Source organism: Mustela putorius, unplaced genomic scaffold (genome assembly GCF_011764305.1).
Source record: "Mustela putorius furo isolate JIRA1106 unplaced genomic scaffold, ASM1176430v1.1 tig00003853_pilon_pilon_pilon, whole genome shotgun sequence".
Taxonomy (NCBI): Eukaryota; Metazoa; Chordata; class Mammalia; order Carnivora; family Mustelidae; genus Mustela; species Mustela putorius.
In genome coordinates, this window is record NW_025422005.1 from 79,786,915 (window position 1) to 79,810,707 (window position 23,793).

At 41.0% G+C, this 23,793-nt stretch overlaps 2 pseudogenes; both read right to left on the reverse strand.

Moving 5' to 3' along the window:
• Nucleotides 1-428: 428 nt before the first annotated feature.
• On the reverse strand, nt 429-4,377 carry LOC123387277 (annotated as a pseudogene).
• Nucleotides 4,378-4,941: 564 nt separating this feature from the next.
• On the reverse strand, nt 4,942-7,390 carry LOC123387283 (annotated as a pseudogene).
• Between the last annotated feature and the right edge of the window lie 16,403 nt (nt 7,391-23,793).

A 23,793-nucleotide genomic window follows, 5' to 3' on the forward strand; every position in this document is an offset into this window, starting at 1 on the left:
TCATTCTAAGAAATTTACAATTCAGAAAAGTCAAAAATTAGAAGGAAAAAAGCACCTATAGTCTCACCACATATAAATTCACTCACTATCTGTGTTTTGGAATCATTATTACAATATTTAATCATTGAGTAATTTTTAATTTTTTTCAGTGTCTACAATTTTATTTTAACATAATCTAAACAGATATCATTTTCTTTACCAAGAAAATTTTATGTGTAAGGGCTGATGTTACTGGGGTGCGTGGGTGACTCAGTGGATTAAGCCTCTGCCTTCAGCTCAGGTCATGATCTCAGGATTCTGGGATCCAGCCCCACCAGGCTCTCTGCGCAGCATGGAGCCTACCCCCCCCACCCCCCCCCACCCCCCGCCTGCCTCTCTATTTGTGATCTCTCTCTCTCTGTCAAATAAATAAAATCTTTTTTTAAAAAAGTTGATATTATTGCATTTGGGTAAAGCTGGCATGTTCTTGCTACTAGCATAGTTCAGGAAACATCTCGGAGGAAACCTAATATATTGGAATAGGTGTTGTGGCATTTAGCCCCAACAGTTTGGTAGCTCTGGCGGACAACTAAAATAGTCAATGTTTGGTACTAGATGTAAAGCTTCATCTGTTACTCTGCAACCTTTAAGACTTCTTATGCATCTTATATCTAAATTCTTTTTTTAAACGATTTTATTTATTTGACAGACAGAGATCACAAGTAGGCAGAGAGGCAGACAGAGAGAGAGGAGGAAGCAGGCTCCCCGCCAAGCAGAGAGCCGGATGCAGAACTCGAACCCAGGACCCTGTGATCATGACCTGAGCCAAAGGCAGAGGCCCAACCCACTGAGCCACGCAGGCGGCCTCTTATATCTAAATTCTTAAGCAGTCTGTCATCTCATAAATCCAAGTCTTCTGGAAGAGTCTGTAGTGCCAGACTTGCAAACAATATCAGTCTCTAGCTCATTAAAACGCAGTTTGATGCCTCTTCAACAGCCTTTGATATGTATCCCTAATCTGTAGGATCTAAATGTGAAAATTGTTCCTCCAACATTTGCGATTACAGATTGTGGAAGATTTTTGCTTTCACTGATTTCTCGGATCCACTCTTTTGCCAGATTATTTAATTTTCCCCAAATTAAAATCCTGCGCTGCAGTTCGCCTTCCTCTTCAAAAACCCCAAAGGGTTGCAGAGTCTCAGTTGGTATCTGTGTTAGTAGGCAGTTTCCTTGGGGGCTGCTAAGCTGATCCGAGAGGGAAGGTCATAGTGCTTCTGCGGCTTCTGTGTTTGCTGTGATCACTGCTCTTTAACTGGAAGCAGCAAGGAGCCCTCAGCGGGCATCGCCCAGTCACTTCCCCGCCCCCTGCGCCAGGCCCTCCAGCGGCTGATCCATTGAGGCTGGTGGGTGGAGGCGGGGCGCCGAGGGCCACAACCCTGAGCCCAACCCCCTTCCCTCCCTCGCACCCCACCTCCCGCCCCACCACCGCTCCCGCCGCTTTCAGCCCTCCTCCTACTTCCCCTTCGTCCTAACGTGGACCCGGGAGGTTTTTTGTTTTGTTTTGTATATATTTGTATATTTATATATAATTATGTATATATTTCATTATAATAGATGATTGTGTTGAGATTCCTGGAGGGAAGTAGGGGCTGAAGGGGGTGGTAGAATTGGTTTGTGATGGTGTTTAGTGCTGTTCTAAAATCTTTCTCCGTGGAAGCGAATGGTAGAATTCTATTTCTCCACCCTCTTGAAGTCAACCGTAACTTTACCTAATGGGATAGGAGCAGGAATGGCGTGTGTCTGTTGCAAGGAAGCCGAAACACTGAAAATTTGCTGGGCTTCTTTCCTCCTGCGTGATGTGGAAAGTACCAGGCGGTGGAAGTTGCATCAGCCTGAGTCTTTGCGTAAGGAGGAGCAGAACAGAAAGAGCAGGAACCTCGAAAAGGTGGTTAAAGAAAGTTTAATGAGATTACTAGGAACAACGGTGTGACAAGATATAGGGAAACTGTAAAAGCTAGAGGCACACCACAGGGCTGGCTACAGGAGGACAGTACTGTGCACTGGAGAGGGCAAGAAGAGGAGGGGATGGCTGAAACCAGTGAGAGTACAGTAGGAGGAGAGAGCTGTGGCCTTTGGTGTCCGAATGCATGAGCTGTCACCTCAAGGGAATCAACCCAACAGTGTTTCTCTGCCCTCCCATTTTCCAGTCTCCTGCCTGTCCTTCCCATTGGCCAAACCCAGCTGGAAACCTGGTTAATGCTGTGGATAAAAGTTGGGATCTGAGAGCACAGAGCAGAGTGTGAAAAGATGGTGAATGGGTCTGAAAGAGCAAAGGAAGGCTCTGTTCCCAGTCAACCCTCCCTCCTTTTTCCCCTCAGTGTCCACTAGGATTCCTTTTTTTATTCCTTCCAGGTGAAAAATTCTTTTCTCAGCAAACAGGTTACACACCCAAACTCCCATCAGCTGATATAGCCTCCCCAGGTGTTATCAATTAAGTCATTTCCACACCTGAAACCTAAGGCATTAACCACCACCAGTGCTCTCCACTGTGGATCTTTTATTTATTTATGTATTTAGTTAATTAATTAATTAATTTTTAAAAGATTTTATTTATTTATTTGACAGGCAGAGATCACAAGTAGGCAGAGAGGCAGGCAGAGAGAGAGGAAGAAGCAGGCTCCCTGCTGAGCAGAGAGCCGGATGCAGGGCTTGATCCTAGGACCCTTAGAACATGGCCTGAGCCGAAGGCAGAGGCTTAACCCACTGAGCCACCCAGGCGCCCCTCCACTGTGGATCTTTTAAAAAGAAGAGAGATAGTCAATTAGTGTAAAATACTGTTGCCACTGTCTAACATGGACAATACCCAGCACAGTATGGCCCTCTGGCCCCTTAACATCCATGTGTTTCATTAACTTGTGTGCTTTGATGATTAAACAATTGGAGCTCCCTGGAAGAAAATGGTTTGCAGGTGAAAATGGGGCCAAGAAAGAATTGGATACTAGGGTAGCAAGAACAGAATTACAAACCAGGAGCTTCTGAGCTGAGTTGTCTTTATCATCAGGATCTAATTATAAAGGCCACAGTCCTGATCAGCAAACTGTAGCCCATCTTTAGAGGGACATAGGATCCAGAGAAGGGACTTAAGTAAAAAGGAGGTGAGGTGGTGGTTAACAGGCTACCAAGCTGGTCTTCAGGGTGGGCGTAGGGAATACTAATTCTATCTGGTAACAGCCAAGAAGTTCGAGGAGACAAGCCTCTTCTAGGAGGGTTAGATAGACAGGAAGCAGCCCAATGCTCCTGCAACACATTGTCATTCCATAAATATTGAGCATTATTTTGGGTCGTGTATCATCTTGAAAACTGGAGGTATGTTTAAAAAATAGGGAAGAAAATCCTTGTCTTTATGGAGCTTAGGTAGAAATGAGGAAGGCAGAAGTCAGATATACTCATTCAAATGGTTCATTCATTAATAATACAGAAAACATGCCATGGAGAACTCTGTGACAATATCCAAGTGCACGCCGGGGCCCTACCTAGTCCGGAGAGTAGGGAAAGACCTTTCAGGGAGATGGTTGTATCTGAATGTGTCCCAAGATCATTATCAGCCAGTTGTGAGAGCACTGGACCATTTCCAGACACCACCCCATCTTGGTGAAAGGCCTCCCCATAACTAACCCACAAGCCTTGACTCTGCCAAGCTGCAGGCCTGCACAGCACAGCGCCAGGTAGAAGACTGACCCTGGAAGAATCCAAAAGAGACATAGCTGGGAATGGTTACATGCGGTGGCTCCAATTCCATTTCCTCCATGAGTCTAATATTTTACTCTGTGTGTGTGGCGGTGGGGGGCGGGGTGGTAGAGGGACACTTTTCTGTCTGTCTCCACTGCTATTTCCTTGTTTGCTCCAATGTTGGGTCTGTAAACCATTAAAAGTGAATCTCGGGTACTTGAGGTAAATGCTAAACTTTCCCACGTCATTCCTGCTTCTTTCTCTTTGTGGTTCCTGTGTCTGCTCAGATTTCATTCATTTTGTGTGGTGGCTCAGAACTCTGAAGCCCTATGAACCTAAGTCCCAGTTCTGGCTTCCCCGCTCACCAGCAGTGAGACCTGAGGCAAGTTCCTTTCTGTCCCTTAGCTTCAATTCTCCTGGCTATAAACAGAAGCTAATAACAAAATCTCCCTCACAAGGCTAGTGTGGGAACAGAATGGGATATGCCACTGTAAATGGAAGCTCTAGTTGTTATTCAGTGTTTCCACTCAGACCTGACAGCAAAATCTAGATCCCAAACTTTGCCACTCATCCTCCACCAGGACACTGACTGCAGTTACTCTCAGGGCTGCTTCCCATAAACACCTCATCCAGTGCTGGGCTGTAGGATCCCATGACAGGTTTGACCATGAAGTCCACGCCCCTGGAGATATCAGGCAGCTCCTCCTCATCATTCTTCTCCTCTCCATTCCTTCTTATGCCTTAAATGGTTCCTAATACAGATATAGGTTTTTGTGTGGTTCTCCCCATATGTATGGAACAATTTTATGTAAACTCTTCTTAATTTAAAAGTCACACAAACATAATATCACACATTTCTATATCTGGGGGAAAAAAAAAAAAACCCTAACAACTGAAATGGCATTAAGTTGCTTTGTACTAATGCTAATGTTTTCTATGGGTGTATGGGCCTGGATGGGAATGAAACGGTTCCCCAGCCTGGGACTAGATGATCTCCTGAGGTTCTTTTAGAGATATGAAAAGCAAACTAATGACAAAATAATGAGTTCTAGGCTACATGATGTGCAAGGTATGTGCCCAGGCTTTGTTGGTAGGGTCAAGATGTTCTTGGCCAGTATTTCAAGAAAAGAGAATGTAATGGTCTATAATTCTTTAATTATTTTTTTTTTTTTAGGATTTATTTATTTATGCTAGTTTCTTTCTTGATCTCTGGATGTAACAGTAGAGCTCCTGCTTAGGCACACATATTTTTAATTGCGACACTGAATGCAATTTAACTTAAAATTTTTCTAAACTTTTTTGGGGGAAGTAATTTATATTTATGGATGTTTCAAAGATAGTACAAAGATAAATTACATAGATAGCACAGGGATAAGTTACAAAGATAGTACATAGAATTCTTGTAGAGATATTTCTTGGAGATCCTGCTGGTTTGGTTCCGGACCCACCGCAATAAAGCAGATACCACAGTAAAACAAGTCAAATGAATGTTTTGGTTTTCCAGTGCATATTCAAGTTAGGTTTATACTACACTGCAGTTTGTTAAGTGTGCAATGCCATTATGTCTATAAAAAGAATGCACATACCTTAATTTAAATATACTCTATTGCTGAAAAATCCCAATGAGTCATCTGAGCCACCAGCAAGTTGTAATCTTTTTGCGGGTGGAGGGTCTTCCCTCGATGTTGGTGGCTGCTGACTGATGAGGGTGGTGGCTGCTGAATGGTAGGTGGGCTCTGGCAATTTCTTAAAATAAGACAGCAATGAAGTTTACAGCACTATTTGACTCTTCCTTTCACAAACAATTTCTCTGTAGCATGTGATGCTGTTTGATAACGCTTTACCCAAAATAGAACTTCTTTTAAAATTGGAGTCCGTCCTCTCAAACCCTGCTGCTGCTAAGTGTGTGTCATACTCTAAATCCTCTGTTGTCATTTCAACCATCTTCACAGCATCTTCACTGGGAGTAGAGTCCAGCTCAGGAAACCACTCTCTTTGCTCATCCGTAAGAAGCAGCCCCTTGGCCGTGAAAGTGAAAGTTCGATCAGTAGATCGCAACCATCCACTCACATGTTCAGACTCCCTTGCTGCTTCTAGTCTTCTCGCTGTTTCCACCACATCTGCTGTTCCTGTCTCCACTGGAGTCCGGAGCCCACCAGGTCACCCATGAGGGCTGGGATCAACTTCTTCCAGACTCCTGTTCACGTTGATATTGTGACCTCTTCCCATGGATCATGAATGTTCTTAATGGCATGTAGAATGGTGAATCCTTTCCAGAAAGTATTCAATGGACTTTGCCCAGGTCCATCAGAGGATCACTATCCATGGCAACTATTGTCTTTTGAAATGTATTTCTTACATAGTAAGACTTGAAAGTCGAAATTGCTCCTTGAACCACAGGCTATAGAATGAATGTTGTATTAGCAGACATTAATGACATTAATCTTGTTGTCCATCCCCATCAGACCTCTTGGGTGACAGGTGAGTTGTCAATGAGCAGCAATATTTTAAATGGATTTTTTTTTTTTTTTTTGAGCAGTAGTTCTCAACAGCAGACTTAAAATATTGGGTAAACCATGTTGTAAACAGAGGCTTTGTTGTTCCATTTATAAAGCACAGGCAGAGTTTAGCATAATTCTTTTTTTTTTTAAAGATTTTATTTATTTATTTGACAGAGAGAGATCACAAGTAGGCAGAGAGGTAGGCAGAGAGAGAGAGAGGAGGAAGCAGGCTCCCTGCTGAGCAGAGAGCCCGATGCGGGACTCGATCCCAGGACCCTGAGATCATGACCTGAGCAGAAGGCAGAGGCTTAACCCACTGAGCCACCCAGGCGCCCTAGCATAATTCTTAAGGGTCCTGGGTTTTCAGAATGGTTAAGTGAGCAGTGGCTTCAACTTCAAGTCACCAGCTCCATCAGCCTGTCCTTTGCAGCTTTGAAACAAGTCCTTGGCATCTCCTCTAGCAATGAAAGTCGTATGTGGCATCTTCTTCCAATAGTTTCATGTAGGTTGAAAATCTGTGGTTTAGTGTAGCCACCTTCATGACTTATCTAAGCTACATCTTCTGGATACCTTGCTGCAGCTTGTACTTTTATTTTATGAAGATGGCTTTTTTCCTTAAACTTCACGATCCAACCTCTCTTAGCTCCTGCAGCTTTCTCACCTCATTCAGCCTTCACAGAATTGAAGAGAGTTAGGGACTTGCTCTGGATTATGCTCTGGCTTAAGGGAATATTGCAGTTGGTTTGATCTTCTACACAGACTGCTGAAACTCTCTTCATATCAGTAATTAGCCTGTTTTGCTTTCTTATCATTCACTTGTTCACTGGAGTAGAACTTTCAACTTCCCTCAAGAACTTTCCCTTGGCATCCACAACTTGGCTGACTGGCTCAAGAGGTCTAGACTTTAGCCTGTCTCAGCTTTCGACATGGTTTCTACAATAAGCTTAGTCATTTCTAGCTTTTGGTTTAAAGAGAGAGGTGTGCGACTTTTCCCTTCCCTTGAACACTTAGAGACCATTGTAGGGTCTATGAACTGGCCTAATTTCAGTGTTATTGTGTCTCAGAGAATGGTGAGCCCCGAGGGGAGGGAGAGACCTGGGAGACTGGCGCATCAGTGGAGCCATCAGAACACACACAACATTCTCAATTACATTTGCTCTCTTAATCGGACACAGTTTGTGGTACCCCCAAAATGGAGCACCAGAGTAACATCAAAGATCACTGATCACAGATCACCATGACAAAGAGAATAGTGATGAAAAGTTTGAAGTAGCATGAGAATCACCAGAATGTGACACAGAGACCAGGAGTGAACAAATGCTGCTGGGAAAATGCCGCCAGCAGATTTGCTCAACACAGTGTTGCCACAAGCCTTCAATCTGTAAAGAACACAGCCTCAGTGAAGTGCTATTAAGTGAGATACACCCTGACAGCTTTCACGCAGCTTCCCTTAATATTGTTACATTGCATGTGAGCAGGTCCCTTCATCAAACCTGAGAAATTAACATTGGCACAGCACTATTAACTAAACTTCAGCCTTCATGGGAATTGCAAGCATTTCCCATGCATGCTTTTTTCTGCTCCAGTAAGTAAGCTTCAGTAGGGTCCTATGTTGCATTTAGTCACCATATCTCTTTTGTCTCCTCCAACTGGGACAAACTTGCCTTGATTTTCATGCACTTGACACTTTCAAGGAGCACTAGCTGGATATTTTGTATAATGTCCCTCAATTTGGTTTTGTCTGATGTTTCTAATGATCAGACTGTGGTTGCCAATGTTTTAGAATATCACAGAGATGAATGCCTTTCTCATTGTATCATATCAGGGACACACAGTATCAACATGTCCTAATCGTCTTACTCATGCTGCTGTAAACTTTGATTACTTTACTTGATTACTTGGTTAAGGTGATATCTGTCTGCCAGGTTTCTCTACTGTGATATTAGTAGGCTGTTGGTTTTTTCTCCTCTTTCCATACTCTATCCATTAGAAGTCATTTACTAAATCTATTAGCTGGGAAAATAAACGACTCCTTCTAGAGGTAGGATTATCAAAACATTTGTGAACATATGCTAAAAACCACCAAAACATTTAACAAATATTTTGGGGGAGATAATTTGAGACTATGCAACTCTTTTGTTCCTCTTTAAAGTTTCATCCCCAAATCTTGCCCACAATAATTATTACTGTGATGGTCAAATGGTAATTTTTCTCTTGCCCTCATTCCTTCTGCATATATTATTTGGAATTTTGGAATTTTTCTTCAAGGAAGGGCTTCCATTCTCCCTCAGTAGTTAGCATGTATGTAGATGTAAGAGCTTGTCTGCTTCTGTGTTTTGTTTTGTTTTTTAATCTCAGTTGGTATGTATTTGTCTGGTATGTATTAAATCTGGAGGTCTCTCCTAGTAGTTAATAGTTCCAACCCCCATTCTCAGAAGTAACCAGTATGAAACCCTTTATTTCACATATGAGAAAGTGGAGAATCAGAGACTAAGATCATGCAGTTATTTAGACAAAACTTGAGGTGGAACTCAAGACTCAAGACTCCCAGCCCATTGTTCTTTCCACATTCGGTCATTTTTTCAAAGGTTCAGATCCACCTGCCACCCAAATACGGTGAGTGTGAACTGGATAACTTGTAAAATACCCAAGACGTAGTAAGTAAGTGGCTTTGTCCCTCACTGCTGCTGCTGTAGATAAAGGGGCACTTATGTGTTGGGAGAAGGTCTTAATCCAGACAATTTTTATTTTCTAGTTATGCTTTCGAAGACTATTAAAAAAACAACAACAAGCCTTTCTACCCTGGCCACCACAGGAATTTAATGGGGACTTGTACAGAAGCTCACGGACAGCAGGCATCTGCAAAGATTTTTCTTGTAGAAGTCCCTGTTTTGCAAAGATTTGAGCTGTAGCAATTCAAAGTACAGATTCTAGAACAATAAAAGAATAATTGATAAAAATCTGTGCCCTTGAAATTGGACTTTGAGGAGCTGAAGAGAATGAGAAACTCTGGAATATGTGTAGCTGTGAAAACAAGAAGCCCCCCCCCCACACACACACACATGCCTACATACACATACACAACAGACCAGTGTGGCGCTCTGCAGCAAAAGGGGACCAGGAGCAGAACCGGCCTGACCAAAGATGGAGAGTGGCCACAGGACAAGCAAAGGATGTCACCCTAGTCCTACCTGGCTGATGATTTCACCAGCATCTAGAGAAGATAGCAGCTGCTCTAAAATTACCCTCTGACTCCAGGACCCGTACTTGGAATATGGCATCAATATTTAAACTTAGATTATTTCTGTCATGTCAGTTAGTTTTTCTGAATGAACCCTTTTATTGCTTGAAGAAAGTGAGCTCCGTAAGGTGCTGTTAAAGAGAGATGCTGGACTGGGAGGAACCCACTACCATAGAATTGCAGCCCTGGTTGTTGCCCAGTGGCCGCAGACCAGGACCATATGTCTGGTGCAGGATGGTGCCCAAACAGGCCCCAAGTCTATGGAGAGGTGCCACTCCTTACACATAGGAAACAAAAACCCCAAGCAGCAAAATCCAGAACTCCTTTTAAGTGTAGAAATATTGGTATTTTTATGGATTACAAACTGGTTAGTTATGTTTGAAATTAAGTGTACATCCTACAGAGCATTCTTAAATATTCTAAAGGTTATTTGAGGGAAGGTTAAGAAAAATGGTTTCTCTTGCACAGTTTCAAATGGGTCTTCTAGGTCTTCTTTAGAGCCTTTCATATTATTTATCATTATTTCCCTTTCATATTTTTAGATACTCCAGGTCTTTCTCAGGACACAATAGTCCTAACTCTGAAACAAACTCTGCTAATGTTGAAGTGGATACAACCTCTTGTTCAACCTGAATTTACCTTTAGGTATCTCCCTGAAAATAATTAGATTGTTTGTTTTTCATTCATTCGTTTAATTAGAGTTACAAATTATGCAACATAAAAGGCACAGGTCTAAAATATTCAGTTTGATGAGTTAGGACATTTGTAAATATCTGTGAGACTACCACCCAAGCAAAATATAGAACATTTTAATCATCTAGAAAGTTCCCACACACTATCTTCCCATCAATTTTACCCCATCTCCAAATGCAACCACCTTCTGACATCTATCATAAATTTATTTTCCCTGCTCTTGCACTTCATATTCATTGAATCAAGTAGAATGTTTTGTGCATGTGTGAATATTCTTTCACTCAGTGTTTCTGAGGTTCATCCATGTTGCTGTGCTTTTCAGCAGTTCTTCCTTTTTGCTGTTGAACAGGGTCACATCATGTGGCTATGCCACAAGCTGTTTACTCAGTCTTCTGCTGATGACCCCTGAGTTTTCTAGTTTAAGGCTGTTATGGAAAAAGTGACAATTTTTAATACCTTTAAAAAGCAATGTTATTTCTAGATAAATAATAAATAGAGTGTGAATACAAAAGAATGAGTCAAACTTGGGACTTGTCTCCAAGTAAATCCCCTGGGGGGAAGGGGAGCAGGGATAGTTTCTAAATAGGTCCTTACATTCCCCCCTTTTCTTTGGAGACCAGTCAAATCTTTGACTTTTTAGCCAGTTCTATACCCTCCTTTTAACCGCTGCTGGACTGTTTTGATGACTCCAGTGTGATTTACCCAGAGACAGTATTTCTCTCCTAAGGTTATGCAGAGCCCCCCTCCTCCTTTTATCAGGAACAGTAAGTTAAGCCCCTCCTTTTTTATTCACAATTGCTTATACCTCCCGTCTATATCTTAACAACAGGGCCAAAAATGAATTTAATGAACTCATTGTTTTTTGAGTCTTAGTTTTAGTCCACAATTGGTGGGGTCCATTGGTAGCGGCATCCACCTCTGGGAGGTGTTCTAGTCCTCGGCTCGTTTGATGTAACCTGCATGAATCCAGGCCCTGATGCCGTCTACTTTTATTGCTATGGAGGTGGTCAGGATGACAGTAAACAGTCCCTTCCAGCGAGGCTCCAGCCTCCCATTTGGCAGCAGTGCATCCAAACTAAGTCCCTGGGTTGGCGAGGATGTGGCTCCACCTCCGATTTGGTCCCAGTGTGGGCAGTTCAGATCCCTGTATGGGCTCTTTTAAGATACACTGTAATGCCTGCAGTGACTGGAGCACAGACTGAGCAGTCACTTCTGCTATAGCAACCTCTTTCTCTTTTTCCCCTTCCCATTCTAGTTCTTTCTGCATTTACTGTCTGACATTGAACACATCTATTAACCACATCTTGAGCCTTATGCCCTAATTTAGAAACCTAAAATTGCTTGCCCATAAGCTCTTTAAACTTGCGTGTCCCCAAACGAGTGCCCTGATGTATTTGGCTTACTAATTTTCTTCTAGTCTTAGCCCAATCTCTTTTACAGTCTAATTTAGTCCACTTCTGTAAATATACTTGCATCCTTGACCAGGAAGGCCGTGGCAGCAATTATGCGGAGGCCAGGAGGAAGCCAGCTGCTGCTGGATCTAGTTTCTTGCTAAGATAGGCTATTGGTCTTTGCCAAGGCCCCAGAGTCCGAGTCAAAACTCCTTCCATCACCCCTGTCTTTCCATCCACATACAAGTGGAAGGGCTTGGTAATGTCTGGGATGACCAATGCTGGGGCACTCAGTAAGGCTGTTTGTAATTCCCAAAATGCTCCTTCTGCCTCAGCTGTCCACTCTACCATAGTGAGTCCTCCCTTAGTCAGTTCATAAAGAGGTCGCACCATCTCCGTGAACCGCGGTATCCACAGCCTGCAGTAGCCCAACATCCCAAGAAACTCCCTCATGGAGACCAAAGCCTAAGTAAGTGGCGTGGCTCTTATAAAGCTGTGTTTTCATTGCTGACACCTGATACCCTTTTCCTGCAGAGACTGTAAGAGAGCTCTCGTCCCCTGCAAGCAAGACCCATAGTCCTCAGTGGCTATTTCTACTATTCCCACTAACTCAGTCAGAGTCTTCCTTTCAAATCCTTCAATTTTCTGAAGTTTCCTCCTTATATCTGGGGCTGACTGACTGGCAACAGCAAGATCGTTTACACGATTTATCGTGCAACATCTCTGAAGTTTACCTTAAGTTGTCTAGCTTAGGTAAACAAACATTTAATAACAATCTAATCTAGAATTTAACACCCATAAAGCCATGTTATTAAAACATAATTTTTCTCCCTAAAATCACCCTCATTTCCAGAGATAGCCAAATCAGGACTAACTCGTTTGAAAAACAAGTCCAGTTTTAACAAACTTGGCCTAATTATTTACATAAGCTCAGCAAGAACAGTGAGTAATCATATAGATCTTTTAGAATATGCTTTGCTGGAACTTTTTTTTTTTTTTTAAAGATTTTATTTATTCATTTGACAGAGAGAGATCACAAGTAGGCAGAGAGGCAGGCAGAGAGAGAGAGGAGGAAGCAGGCTCCCTGCTGAGCAGAGAGCCCGATGCGGGACTCGATCCCAGGACCCTGAGATCATGACCCAAGCCGAAGGCAGCGGCTTACCCCACTGAGCCACCCAGGCGCCCCTGCTGGAACTTTTTATAAGGAATCTCTAGGTTGAACTTTTAGTAGCCTCTCTGGGCCAGAAGCCAAGCCACGTACTTGCCATCAGACATGCCTGCAATACCTGTCGACTTTGGCAAATTCCTCTCCCTGAGGTACCCAAAGTATCTTGAGGCTCCTGCTCCTACCAGGGAGTGACATTCTTTACTCACCTGGTGAGGCTGCTGGGAACTCTGTAAGCAAGGTATCAGGCCAACAGTTCCAAAGGGCTTTACGGCTCCAGGTTTTGTAAAGTCAACCTTAGTTCCTTTAAGCTGTCTGGTCATATCTGAGTCTTTTCAAATATGACATTCCCGTCAAAGCCTTGGTAAAATAACCAGTGTTCAATGTTGTCCTGTTACAAGGAGAACAGATTCTTATTGAACTTATGCAAATGACTGACTGCCAAGGAAGAATACTTACTGAGCCCTTTTGGTTTCAGAGGGTTCAGATAGAAAAATTGAATGCCTTGATTCGTTTACAAATGAACACCTTTACATCTCTATAAGTTACAGGTAACTTAAGAAAAGGTTTCCCTAGTCTAGAGCAAACATTACAGAATCAGTAATGTTTAAAACATTAAGAGACACAACATTACAACCTTTCAGTTCATCTAGTCCCATGTTACTAATTCTGGTTTAGTCTGAATGTAGCCCTTACTTCTGTAAATCTTTACCCATTTCAGTTCCCAGGATTGTAACATATCAAAGTCTTCCCATATGAATTTCCTTTAAGGTGGAATTCATCTTACAAGATAATTAAAACAATTACAAATGACAGAAACCCAGAATAGATATGGTTAAAAATCTAGTGATGACCCTTATCAAAACATTAAACTCTAGGAACTGTATAGAGCCTCTAGAATAGCTACAAAATGTAACCCAAGGTTTATCATTGGTTTAGCAGTACTCCGTGGGTAACTTAGCATATCAAGGAAGCCTTATGAGTCAAAGAGATTTCATTTACAACTCTGGGCAGACAAAGAGAAAACCATTTACATTTCAGTATTTCCTACTTTTCTACAGAGTTGTTTCCCTTATTTCCATCAGCCTTAATTACACTTAGCAGAATTTTGTACTCTTAGAAATACCTTAACCTCTACTGAAGATTAAATCTAAACCAATTGTGAACTGTTATAACAGAATTCTTTAGATGGCATATTTTTCAATCTGTTAAGCACAAAACATGTTTACCAACAGATTTCAAAAAGCACAAACCTAGTTCCAGCAACCATGTCTCTAGCATTTTATCCCATTTGGTTGAAGTTTCAGGTTAGCAAAGACTTTGAAAGCTACTTTAACAATTACCCATTAAAACGCTGAGACAGACAATTAGCCATCAGTTCTAGTCATCTCTTTGCTAACAGATTTCAACACAGATTTTTTTGACCTTAAGTAAAAACTCTGAAGTTTCACATTTACTACTGTTAACTCAAAAGACATATTTATCCTAATTAATCCAACAAACTTAACTTAGTTCACATACTGATTTACGTTCCACCTGGGCCCACTCCACTTTGAATGTTTACCTGAGACCCGGGTGGGAAGATCCGGAGTGGGGGGTGTTAGGTCCAGGGGGCACTCTTCTTGTTTCCCGACAGTGAAGAACAAACAGAACAAAGTGCCACCAGAACGCAGAGAAAGGGTTCCCAGTTCTAGCGCTCATTGGCTCCAAGAGAGGAGCACATGCTATGCTTTCCCTCCATCAAGGGGGAGGGGCTAGTCAGTCTCCGTTGGGCCAGAGAGGGCAAGGAATGTCCCTGAAACAAAGTTCTTTCGGCAGCTGCTTGGGAATATTCCTTAAGGTTTCTGTCTCAAGTTAGACTAACCCCAGTTGGCTCCAGTTATAGCCATTAAGAGTCAGAGTTCCCTTACTTTGCTTGCCCCATTCCTTCAAACACAACAAACAGCACAGCAGACAACAAAAAGACAAGACCAAGACAGCCGCAGGCCCAGCAGTTCTTACCCAGATCCTGCCACCGGTGGGGACTTTTTGATGATCTGGCTGTCCGGGGGACTCAAACCCCCTGGCCGCCTTGGGGGACTCAAACCCCCGGTGACCACCTGGAGGGACTCGAACCCCCTGGCTGCCTAGGGGGACTGGAACCCCTTGGCGATCTACCAGTGGAGGAAAGGGGTGTCCCCGCATCCTCTCCAGCCCTGGGGAGCATGGCCTCGTCCAGCTTCACCCTCGTGGGCTCTACCCAGACAGAACCTGGAGCTCCACCCAGACAGACCACCTGATCTCACAGAGCACCTGGAGATCGGTGGATCCCACAGAGTAAAATCTGCGAGATCTTACCTTGAGGCTTTTCCCAGAAATTCTGATGCTGGCTCAGTTCTCGTCATTTAATCCCGGACAGAGCTCCCATATGTTATGCCCCAGTAATGGGTCTGTGACTAAAGGAGCGAGACTGATACAAAATGAAGGCCAAGCAAAGCTTTATTTCGCGCCAAGCATCAAGAATCTAACCGAACGTTCGGGGCCGCACCTCTTACAAGAGAGGGTGACCCTTCTGTTTCACAGACTAGCTTTCAAGGGCAAAGGCCATGCGGTCGGGCCTGGCCATGCACAGGTTACCAATGAGATTGTAACACACACAGGAAACTCCACAGTGATGCTAGGTGACCAACTGAGTTAGTTTACCCTAGTAGACATTTGAGCCAGCCTATTACACTTTGATTGGGACTGGTGCCCAAAAGGCTCCCAAAGGGCAGGGCCCATACTCCTTGGTAACCAGGGACACAGTATGCATCCCCCCACTGATCTGGATGTCTCCACCTGGCCTGAACCACCTTTGTATCTGGACTTTGTTACCTGAAGCTGGTTTCTGGGACTTGTCTCCAAGTAAATCCCCTGGGGGAAGGGGAGCAGGGACAGTTTCTAAATAGGTCCTTACACTTAGCACAGTAGGAAGCACGTCAGTCTCATACTGTTTTTTGACATATCAAAGCTTAAAGACTTCTATTACTTATATTTTTCTTTTTTTTTTTTTTCATTTATTGCATCTGGATATTTAGTCATAGTTAGAAAGCCTTTATTGATACCTAGGTTATAGAGGAATTCCCCCATATTTTCTTGTAGATTCCCAATACATGTATAGCAGGATAATTTCTTGAGATGTCAGTTTTTGTTTTCTTTCTCTAGTTTCTCCATTCCCTTCTTCTATTCAGGGAGCAAGTTCTATGCTTCAGTGACCCAGTTGGGCTTAGCAAGAGAGCTGCATGACTTTTGACTGTGAAAGTCTAAACTGAGACTGAAGTTTGAGGAGAATAAAAACATGCTTCCAGAGACCGGAGGAGACAGGGTTCTTTAGCTGCAGCATGTACCAGGTCCAGCTGGATGCTAGGTCAGAAGATCCTAGCCTCATCCAAGATCTCCTGGTGTGGACAGAACTGTGTAGGCTGACACAATGACACTTCAGTCACAGCTAGTGCAGACAGAGGACTGATAAATGGAGGCGCCTCTACAATGCCTTTGTGATTTATCAGACTCCAGAATTCTGACACCGCAAAGGAAAAAAGACTAAGTTGATCGTTTGTTTTGTATTTAAATTTCATTTTAAAAATATAATAGGTTCAAAATAGTTCTGAGATAACTGGAGATCTTACATGCAAATTAGATAAATGAAATGAGAATGAAATTAGGAAAATACTTCACAGCGTGTGCAAAAATTAATTCAAAATGGACCAATGATCCAAATGTAGGGGCTAAAACAAGACAACACTTAGGAGGAAACATAGGGGATAAATTTTCACAACCTTGGACTTATTTGACAGTGGATTCTTAGATATGTCACCAAAAGCACAAGAAACAAAGGGAAAATAGATGAATTTTACTTGATCAAGATTAAAAACTTTGGTGCATTAAGGGACATTATTAAGAAAGTGAAAAGACAACCTAAAGAATGGAAAATTCTATTTGCAAACCATATACCTAATAAGGATCTAGAAACCAGAAAATATAAAGAACTCTTATGATTCAACAACAAAAAGACAACCTAATTTTTAAAGGGGTGAATGACCAAAGAAGATGCACAAATGGACAACAAGTGCATGAAAAGATAATAATTAGGAAAATGCAAACCATTAACACAATTCACACTCACAGGGATTGCTATAATAAAAGCAAATAGATGTTGATGAGCATGCGCAGACATCAAAAACCTCTTTCACTACTGGTGGGAATGTAAAATAATTCAGCTGATGTGAAAAGGAATTTGGTGGCTCCTCAAAATATTTAACATATATGGGGCAGCTGGCCTGCTCAGTCTATAGAGCATGCAAATCTTAATCTCAGCGTCATGAGTTCAAACCCCTTGTTTGGTGAAGAGCTTATTTAAAAAAAAAAAAAATTAACATAGAATTACCCCTTGTTTGGTCAAGAGCTTACTTTAAAAAATTTAACATAGAGTTACCATATGTGCAAGTAATTCTATTTTAGGTGTATATCTCAAAGAATTTGAAAACAGGTATTCAGTATAGATATTTAGAAGTAATACTTCTGAAAACATCTACATACCTGTTCATAGCAGCACTATTCACAATGTCCAAATGTCTATTAGCTGATGAGTGGGTAAATAAATAAAATGTGATCTATTCATAATATAGACTTTTATTCAGCCATAAAAATATTGAAGTACTAATAAATGCTGCAATGTAGATACATCTTGAAAACAGTGTGCTAGGTAAAAGAGTCCAGACACAAAATGTCACATAATGGATGATTCTATTTACGTGAAATATCTGGAATAGATAAATCCGTAGAGATAGAAAACAGATTAGTAGTTGCCAGAGGCTGGGAGGTGGGAACAGTGGGGAGCTACTGCTTAATGTGTATGGGGTCTTCTTTTGGGATGATAAAATTTTTTAGATCTAAGTAGAGGTTGTAGTTTCATAATCTTGTGATTGTTCAAAATGCCACAGAATTGTTGAGTTCAGTTAATTTTGTTATGTGAATTTCACCTCATTAGAATTGTTTCTTAAATATGATAGATGATGTATTATATGGTTAACAACTTAAAAGATACAAATTTATTCAGTGCAACTATTTTTTCCTGCCTCCCACCCCCACTCAATTGCCCTTCCTACAGTCAAGTCAATATCATCATCTTCATGAGTATCCTTCCAAAGACACTATATTCATCTATAAGCAAATAAGCTTATATTACTTCCTCTCTATTCCTTTAATGAATGGCAACATACTAACATACTGTTCTGCTCTTGGCTTTTTTTCCTGCTTAATGTTATATTTTGAGATCATTCCATATTAGCATATACAGAATTGCTTCATTCTTTTCATGGATGTATAATAAATATTCCGTTACATTATCTAATCAGTCCTCCACTGATGGGAATTAAAGCATGTTCCCAATTCTTTGCTTTTACAAAGATACCTTATATCTATGACATTTCAGTTATGTGAGAGTACATCTAAAGGATCAATTCCCTGAAGTAAATTACTGAGTCATAGGATATATGCATTTCTATTTTTAAGCTATTGATCAATTGTTCTATAATTTGTACTAATTTATATGTCTTTCTGAAATATTAATAAAAATTATGTAATGTATTATCAAACTTTGGGATCTTTGCCATTTGGTAAGTGAGAGTTGTATTTTAGGGTAGTTTTCTTTTGTATCTATAACTATGTGTGATAAAAGCATCTTTTCATATTATAATTTTTTATTCCATAGACTATACTTCATATTATTTACCAATTTTCCTATTCAGATTATGGCTTTTTTTTTTTTTTTTTTTACTGATTTGAATGTATTCTTAGGAAAATAAACCACTAGTCTATGAAATAAGGTGCAAATTTTTCTTACAGTTTTCTTTCTGCCCTGTTTATAGTGTCTTGTTTCATTTTGGTTTGGTTTGCTTATGAGGAAATTATTTTTAAGTAGCCAAACATGTATTTTTTGTCTTCTATAGCTTTTGGATTTTCATACTTGTAAAGTGTTCCCCATGCTAAGATTATAAGATCATTATTTCATGAAGAATTCTTTCCTCTTTTTTAATCATAGTTTTATGGTTTCCTTACATATTTTTTTCTTCTTATTCTTTGAGCAATTTAGAAATTATTCCGTTTGCAGTATGAGGTGTGAATCCAAGGTTTTTTTTTTTTCAGATGATACAGAATTTATGAAAAATAAGACTTGGTTTCATCTCTTGTAATGGTTCCTTCCATTTAAATAAATAAACACTGTAACAGCTGTGACAAATCTGAACAGGGTGCATTGGGAGAATATTGAGGGAAGGAAAGGAGAGTCCAGAAAAGTCTTCATAAAGAAATGGATCTCCAATACCTCCTCATAATTTCAATTACCATTCCTATACCCTTCTGGAAACTCTCTTGCATCTTGACTTCTGTGATCCTCATGCCTCCAGATTTCCATATTGCCTCTTTAATTATTCTCACTGTCCTGGATCCCTTTCTTTCCTCCATCCTTCAAATGTAGGTGTTTAATAGGGTTATATCTCACTTCCCAACAGCCCATTCTTCTTTTTAATTTTTTTTTTTTTGGTTCCAAGGATTCATCTATTTTGTATATGAAGACCTCTAAATCCATATTTTTTTCTGAATGTATATCTAAAATTCTTATTATATGTGGGATTACTTATGATCATTTGATTAGTATATGTTCCCCTACAAGACTGTTCTGGGTGAAGACTGTTCTGTTTTTCACACCAGTGGCCCCAGATCCTGGCACATAGTAAGTCATTAATAAATATTTTCATATAAATAAATGTTTAGCACGGATCGTTTTCCCTAAAAACTTGCTCTTAATTCTTTGATTACCTGCTGGGAATGCCCATTTCCACCAGGCATTCCTTTTAGCTCCTCAAAATCAGTTTGTTCAGTTTAATGAACATTTAATGAGACCCTGCTCTGTGCCAACAATGTATAGGGCCCGAGGATGTACTTATTGTAAATAAACAGAAAGCACAATTGTCAGTGCATGTGGTTTTCATTACAATGACATGCATGAGCAGTCTGGGATAAAGTCACATATCATTTCCTATTATTTAGTTTTCTAAAGAGAGATACCAAGAAACAGACTCTTTTTTTAAGATTTTATTTATTTATTTGACAGAGATCACCAGTAGGCAGAGAGGCAGGCAGAGAGAGAAGGGAGATGCGGGGCTTGATCCCAGGACCCTGGGATCATGACCTGAAGTGAAAGCAGAGGCTTTAGCCCTCTGAGCCACCCAGGCACCCCAAGAAACAGACTCTTAACTATAGAGAACAAACCGATGGTTATGAGAAGGGAAGTGGGTGGGGGAGGGATGGGTGAAATAGGGAATGGGGATTAAAGAGTACACCTATCATGATAAAATAAAAATAAAATAAAATAAAATGATTTTTTAAAAAGAATCATTGAGAAACCCTCTTACTGTTATGACTGGGAGAAGAGTTAGGTACTGATTGAAATCTCGACCACTTTCCTTTTGGGTTTCAACATTATTAGAGCCTTTACAACACACTGAGGTAGTCCTATCTCACTAGCTCACTGTCCTAAAGAGAAACTCTTCAGGAGGTGTAGGAAGATTGAGCTGGTGAACTAGTTCGACAACAGTGCCCTGTGCCTACAGGGAGAGGTGATTCCAACACAGTATGAGGCTAAGCCAGGAAGGCCATCCCAATTCAGTCATCTAGGAACTACCCAAGATCTTTGAGAATAATGTCCAAGCATAGAGAACCCTTGAGAGTCCATGCCTTGGTCACTCTACCACCTTTATTTGCTTTGTTCTTTGTTTTGTTTCTTAAATTCCTCATTATAAGTGAGATCATATAGTATTTGTCTTTCCTCTGACTAAATTATTTTGCTTAAGATTATGCTCTCTAGCTCTATACATATTGTTGCAAATGGCAAGATCTCATTCTTTTTTTAATAGCTGATATATATATATATATATATATATATATATATATACACACACATACATACACACACATACCATCCCACCTCTTCTTTATCCATTCATCTATCAATGGACACTTGGGCAGCTTCCATGGTCTGGCTACTGTAAATAATGTTGCAGTGAACATAGGGATGCATGTATCCTGTTGAATTAGTGTTTTTGGTGGGGTTTTCTGGGTAAAAAAGAAGTGCAATTACTGGATCATAGGGTAGTTCTATTTTTATCTTTTTGAGGTAACTCCATACTGTTTTTCATAGTGGCTGCACTGATCTGCACTCCTACCAACAATGCAACCCACCAAAAAGTGATTCTTTTTTTTTTTTAATTTTTTTTTTTAAAGATTTTTATTTATTTGTTTGACAGAGAGAGATCTCAAGTAGGCAGAGAGGCAGGCAGAGAGAGAGGAAGGGAAACAAGCTCTCCCTGCTGAGCAGAGAGCCTGATGTGGGACTTGATCCCAGGACCCTGAGATCATGACCTGAGCCAAAGGCAGCGGCTTAACCCACTGAGCCACCCCAGGCGCCCCAAAAGTGATTCTTTTTTAAGCAAAGATGAAAAAGGTGAATTTTTCCTGGTGACTTGAGGTGTTTACCTTGTCAGAGAAGTGAATGCCAGTTTCTCTTTAGAAACACCTTACTAGGGGCACCTGGGTGATTCAGTGTGTTAAAGCCTCTCTGCCTTCGGCTTGGGTCATGATCCTGGGGTCCTGGGATTGAGCCCCGCGTCGGGTTCTCTGCTTGGCGGGGAGCCTGCTTCCTCCTCTCTCTCTGCCTGCCTCTCTGCCTACTTGTGATCTCTGTCAAATAAATAAATAAAATCTTTAAAAAAACAAAAAAAGAAACACTTACTATAGGAATGCCTGGGTGGGTCATCGGTTAAGTGTCTGCCTTGAGCTCAGATCATGATCCCAGGGTCCTGGGATTGAGCCCTGCATGGGCTCTGTGCTTAGCAGGGAGCCTGCTTCCTCCACCCTACCCCCCGTGCTTGTGCTCTTTCTCTGTCAAATAAATGAATAAATCTTAAAAAAATAAAAGTAAGATCCTGCTATACACTAGTAGAATTAGATATGAAACAGAAGCAGCAAAAGGGAGGAAGGGATTTACTTGGTAAGAGGTGGGGGCTTGGGGAACATGAGCAGAAAAGACAGTTTGGAGTAGAAGACCATCAGAGTTTCATTTTAAAAGATAGACTGAGTTGAGAGTGAGGATGTTAGGGTAGGAAAGGATTGGTATTTCTGTCAGAAGGAATAGAATATTCTAGGGAAGACCACAGAGGGGAATAGCAGTATGCATTTGTCTTCTAGGCAGAGGTGGAATACATCTGTTCGAGGGGAGGAGTGTCGGGATAGGCATTCAGAGAGGTAGGTAGAGCTGATCTCATAACTAGCTTTGCATAAGTTGCTAAGGATCTTGGAGTTTACCTTGGTGATAAGGATCTAGTGAAGAATTACTCATTTGCCTCTCATTATCTTCCCTGACAAAAATGTTTCACTTCTGTGCTCCTGCCCTCAGGTAAATAATATCCTCTTCTCTGGTGCTCAACCAGGGAATCTCAGAGTAAATTTAAAGTTTTCCTTCCTGTTAAATAACAAACTCAACATCCCCATCCGATTTGATTCCACAAAGTGCTTTCCTTCCTGTTTGCTCTGTGCTGCTTGAGTAGGTGTTTACAATCTTTCACCTAGATTATTTCATGAGTGTCCAGACTGGTTTCTCTGCTTGATATTTTTTCCTTCAATTCATCCTACACATTGCCACTGGCACAGTCTCTTTAAATAAAAGCTGACCACTCTTCCTCCAAACTTGGACTCCCTCCTTTTACTGCAGAATAAAATCTTACCTGGTTAACTGGATGTTTTAGATCTTCCCAAAATTGACCTCCATTAAACATTTCAAGCTTTTGTCTCATCTAGCACCACTTCATGAACCTCCATCCAACATCGTACTTAATCATCTTGCTTTGTACCTTCTAGTGTCTGTATCTTTGCTCCTATTATATCTTTTCCTAAATTACCTTTCTTCTATTTCGGGAGGCCTGACGCAAATCACATCAGGAGCATAACATTTAGTGGCTTAAGACAATGGTAAACATTTTTTGTCTTCCACAAAGTTTTTATGAGTCAGGAATTTAAGAGCTTCTTGGCGGAACGTTCTGGCTCGGAATCTTCGTAAGGCTGCATTCATCCATGGGGATGGAAGATCTGCTTCCAAGGCTGGTAAGCAGGCTTTGGCTCTTTTTGGAATCCTTGATTCTTCTTGAGGACTGTTTGAGTGCACTTTGTGACAGCTGGCTTCCCTAAAAGCAAGCAATCCAAGAGAGGGAGGCGGAAGTCACAGTGTCTTTTATAATCTGGTCTCAGAAGTTGCATACTGTCACCTTCACCATACCTGTTTGGTCACACAGACTCATCCTGATAGGAGGGAGATTATATCGGGCTTGAGTACCAGAAATAAGGATCATTGTAGACAATGCTGGAGGCTGACTAGCACAATATCTCTTCAGGAGGATTTCTGGATTCCCCAACTCTTCTGTCCTCTCTTACCAAATTGCCTAATTGTTGAATGAGATTAAAAAATCAGAGGTCTTGGATATCTTCCAATAAAATGACATTTTTCTTAATTATTAACTATTTTTGTGATCCTGAAAATTTGTTTTGGTTAATTATAAAAGGGCATAGTGCTGAGGAACTTTGTTCTCTAAAACCTTAAGTTGTCAGAAGCTCTGTTGTTTGAACTCATGTTCACGAGACAATATATCTTTATAGTGCAGAGGATCTGATAAGGGGTTTTGGGACACAATATTCTACATTAATGTTAAATTTATGTTTCCAAGGGAATAGAACTCAGAAGATGCTTCTCAACTCAGATTTGATATTAATTCCTTTGCATACAGATCTGATTTGCTATGAGCTTATTAAATACTATTTCATTTCAATTCTACCTAAACTCCTCCCTTCTTCTAATACTGTAATGACCCCCATTTCTTCCTTTTTTTTTTTTTTTTTTTTTGGAGACATGTCCATAATTCCTCTGCTCTGTGGTATCCTTTCTGTAACAAGTTAATGAACTCAGCTTTGTTGGGTTACAGGTTTGTCCCTAGTGGTCTTTACCTGACGGACTTTATGAATAGCTAA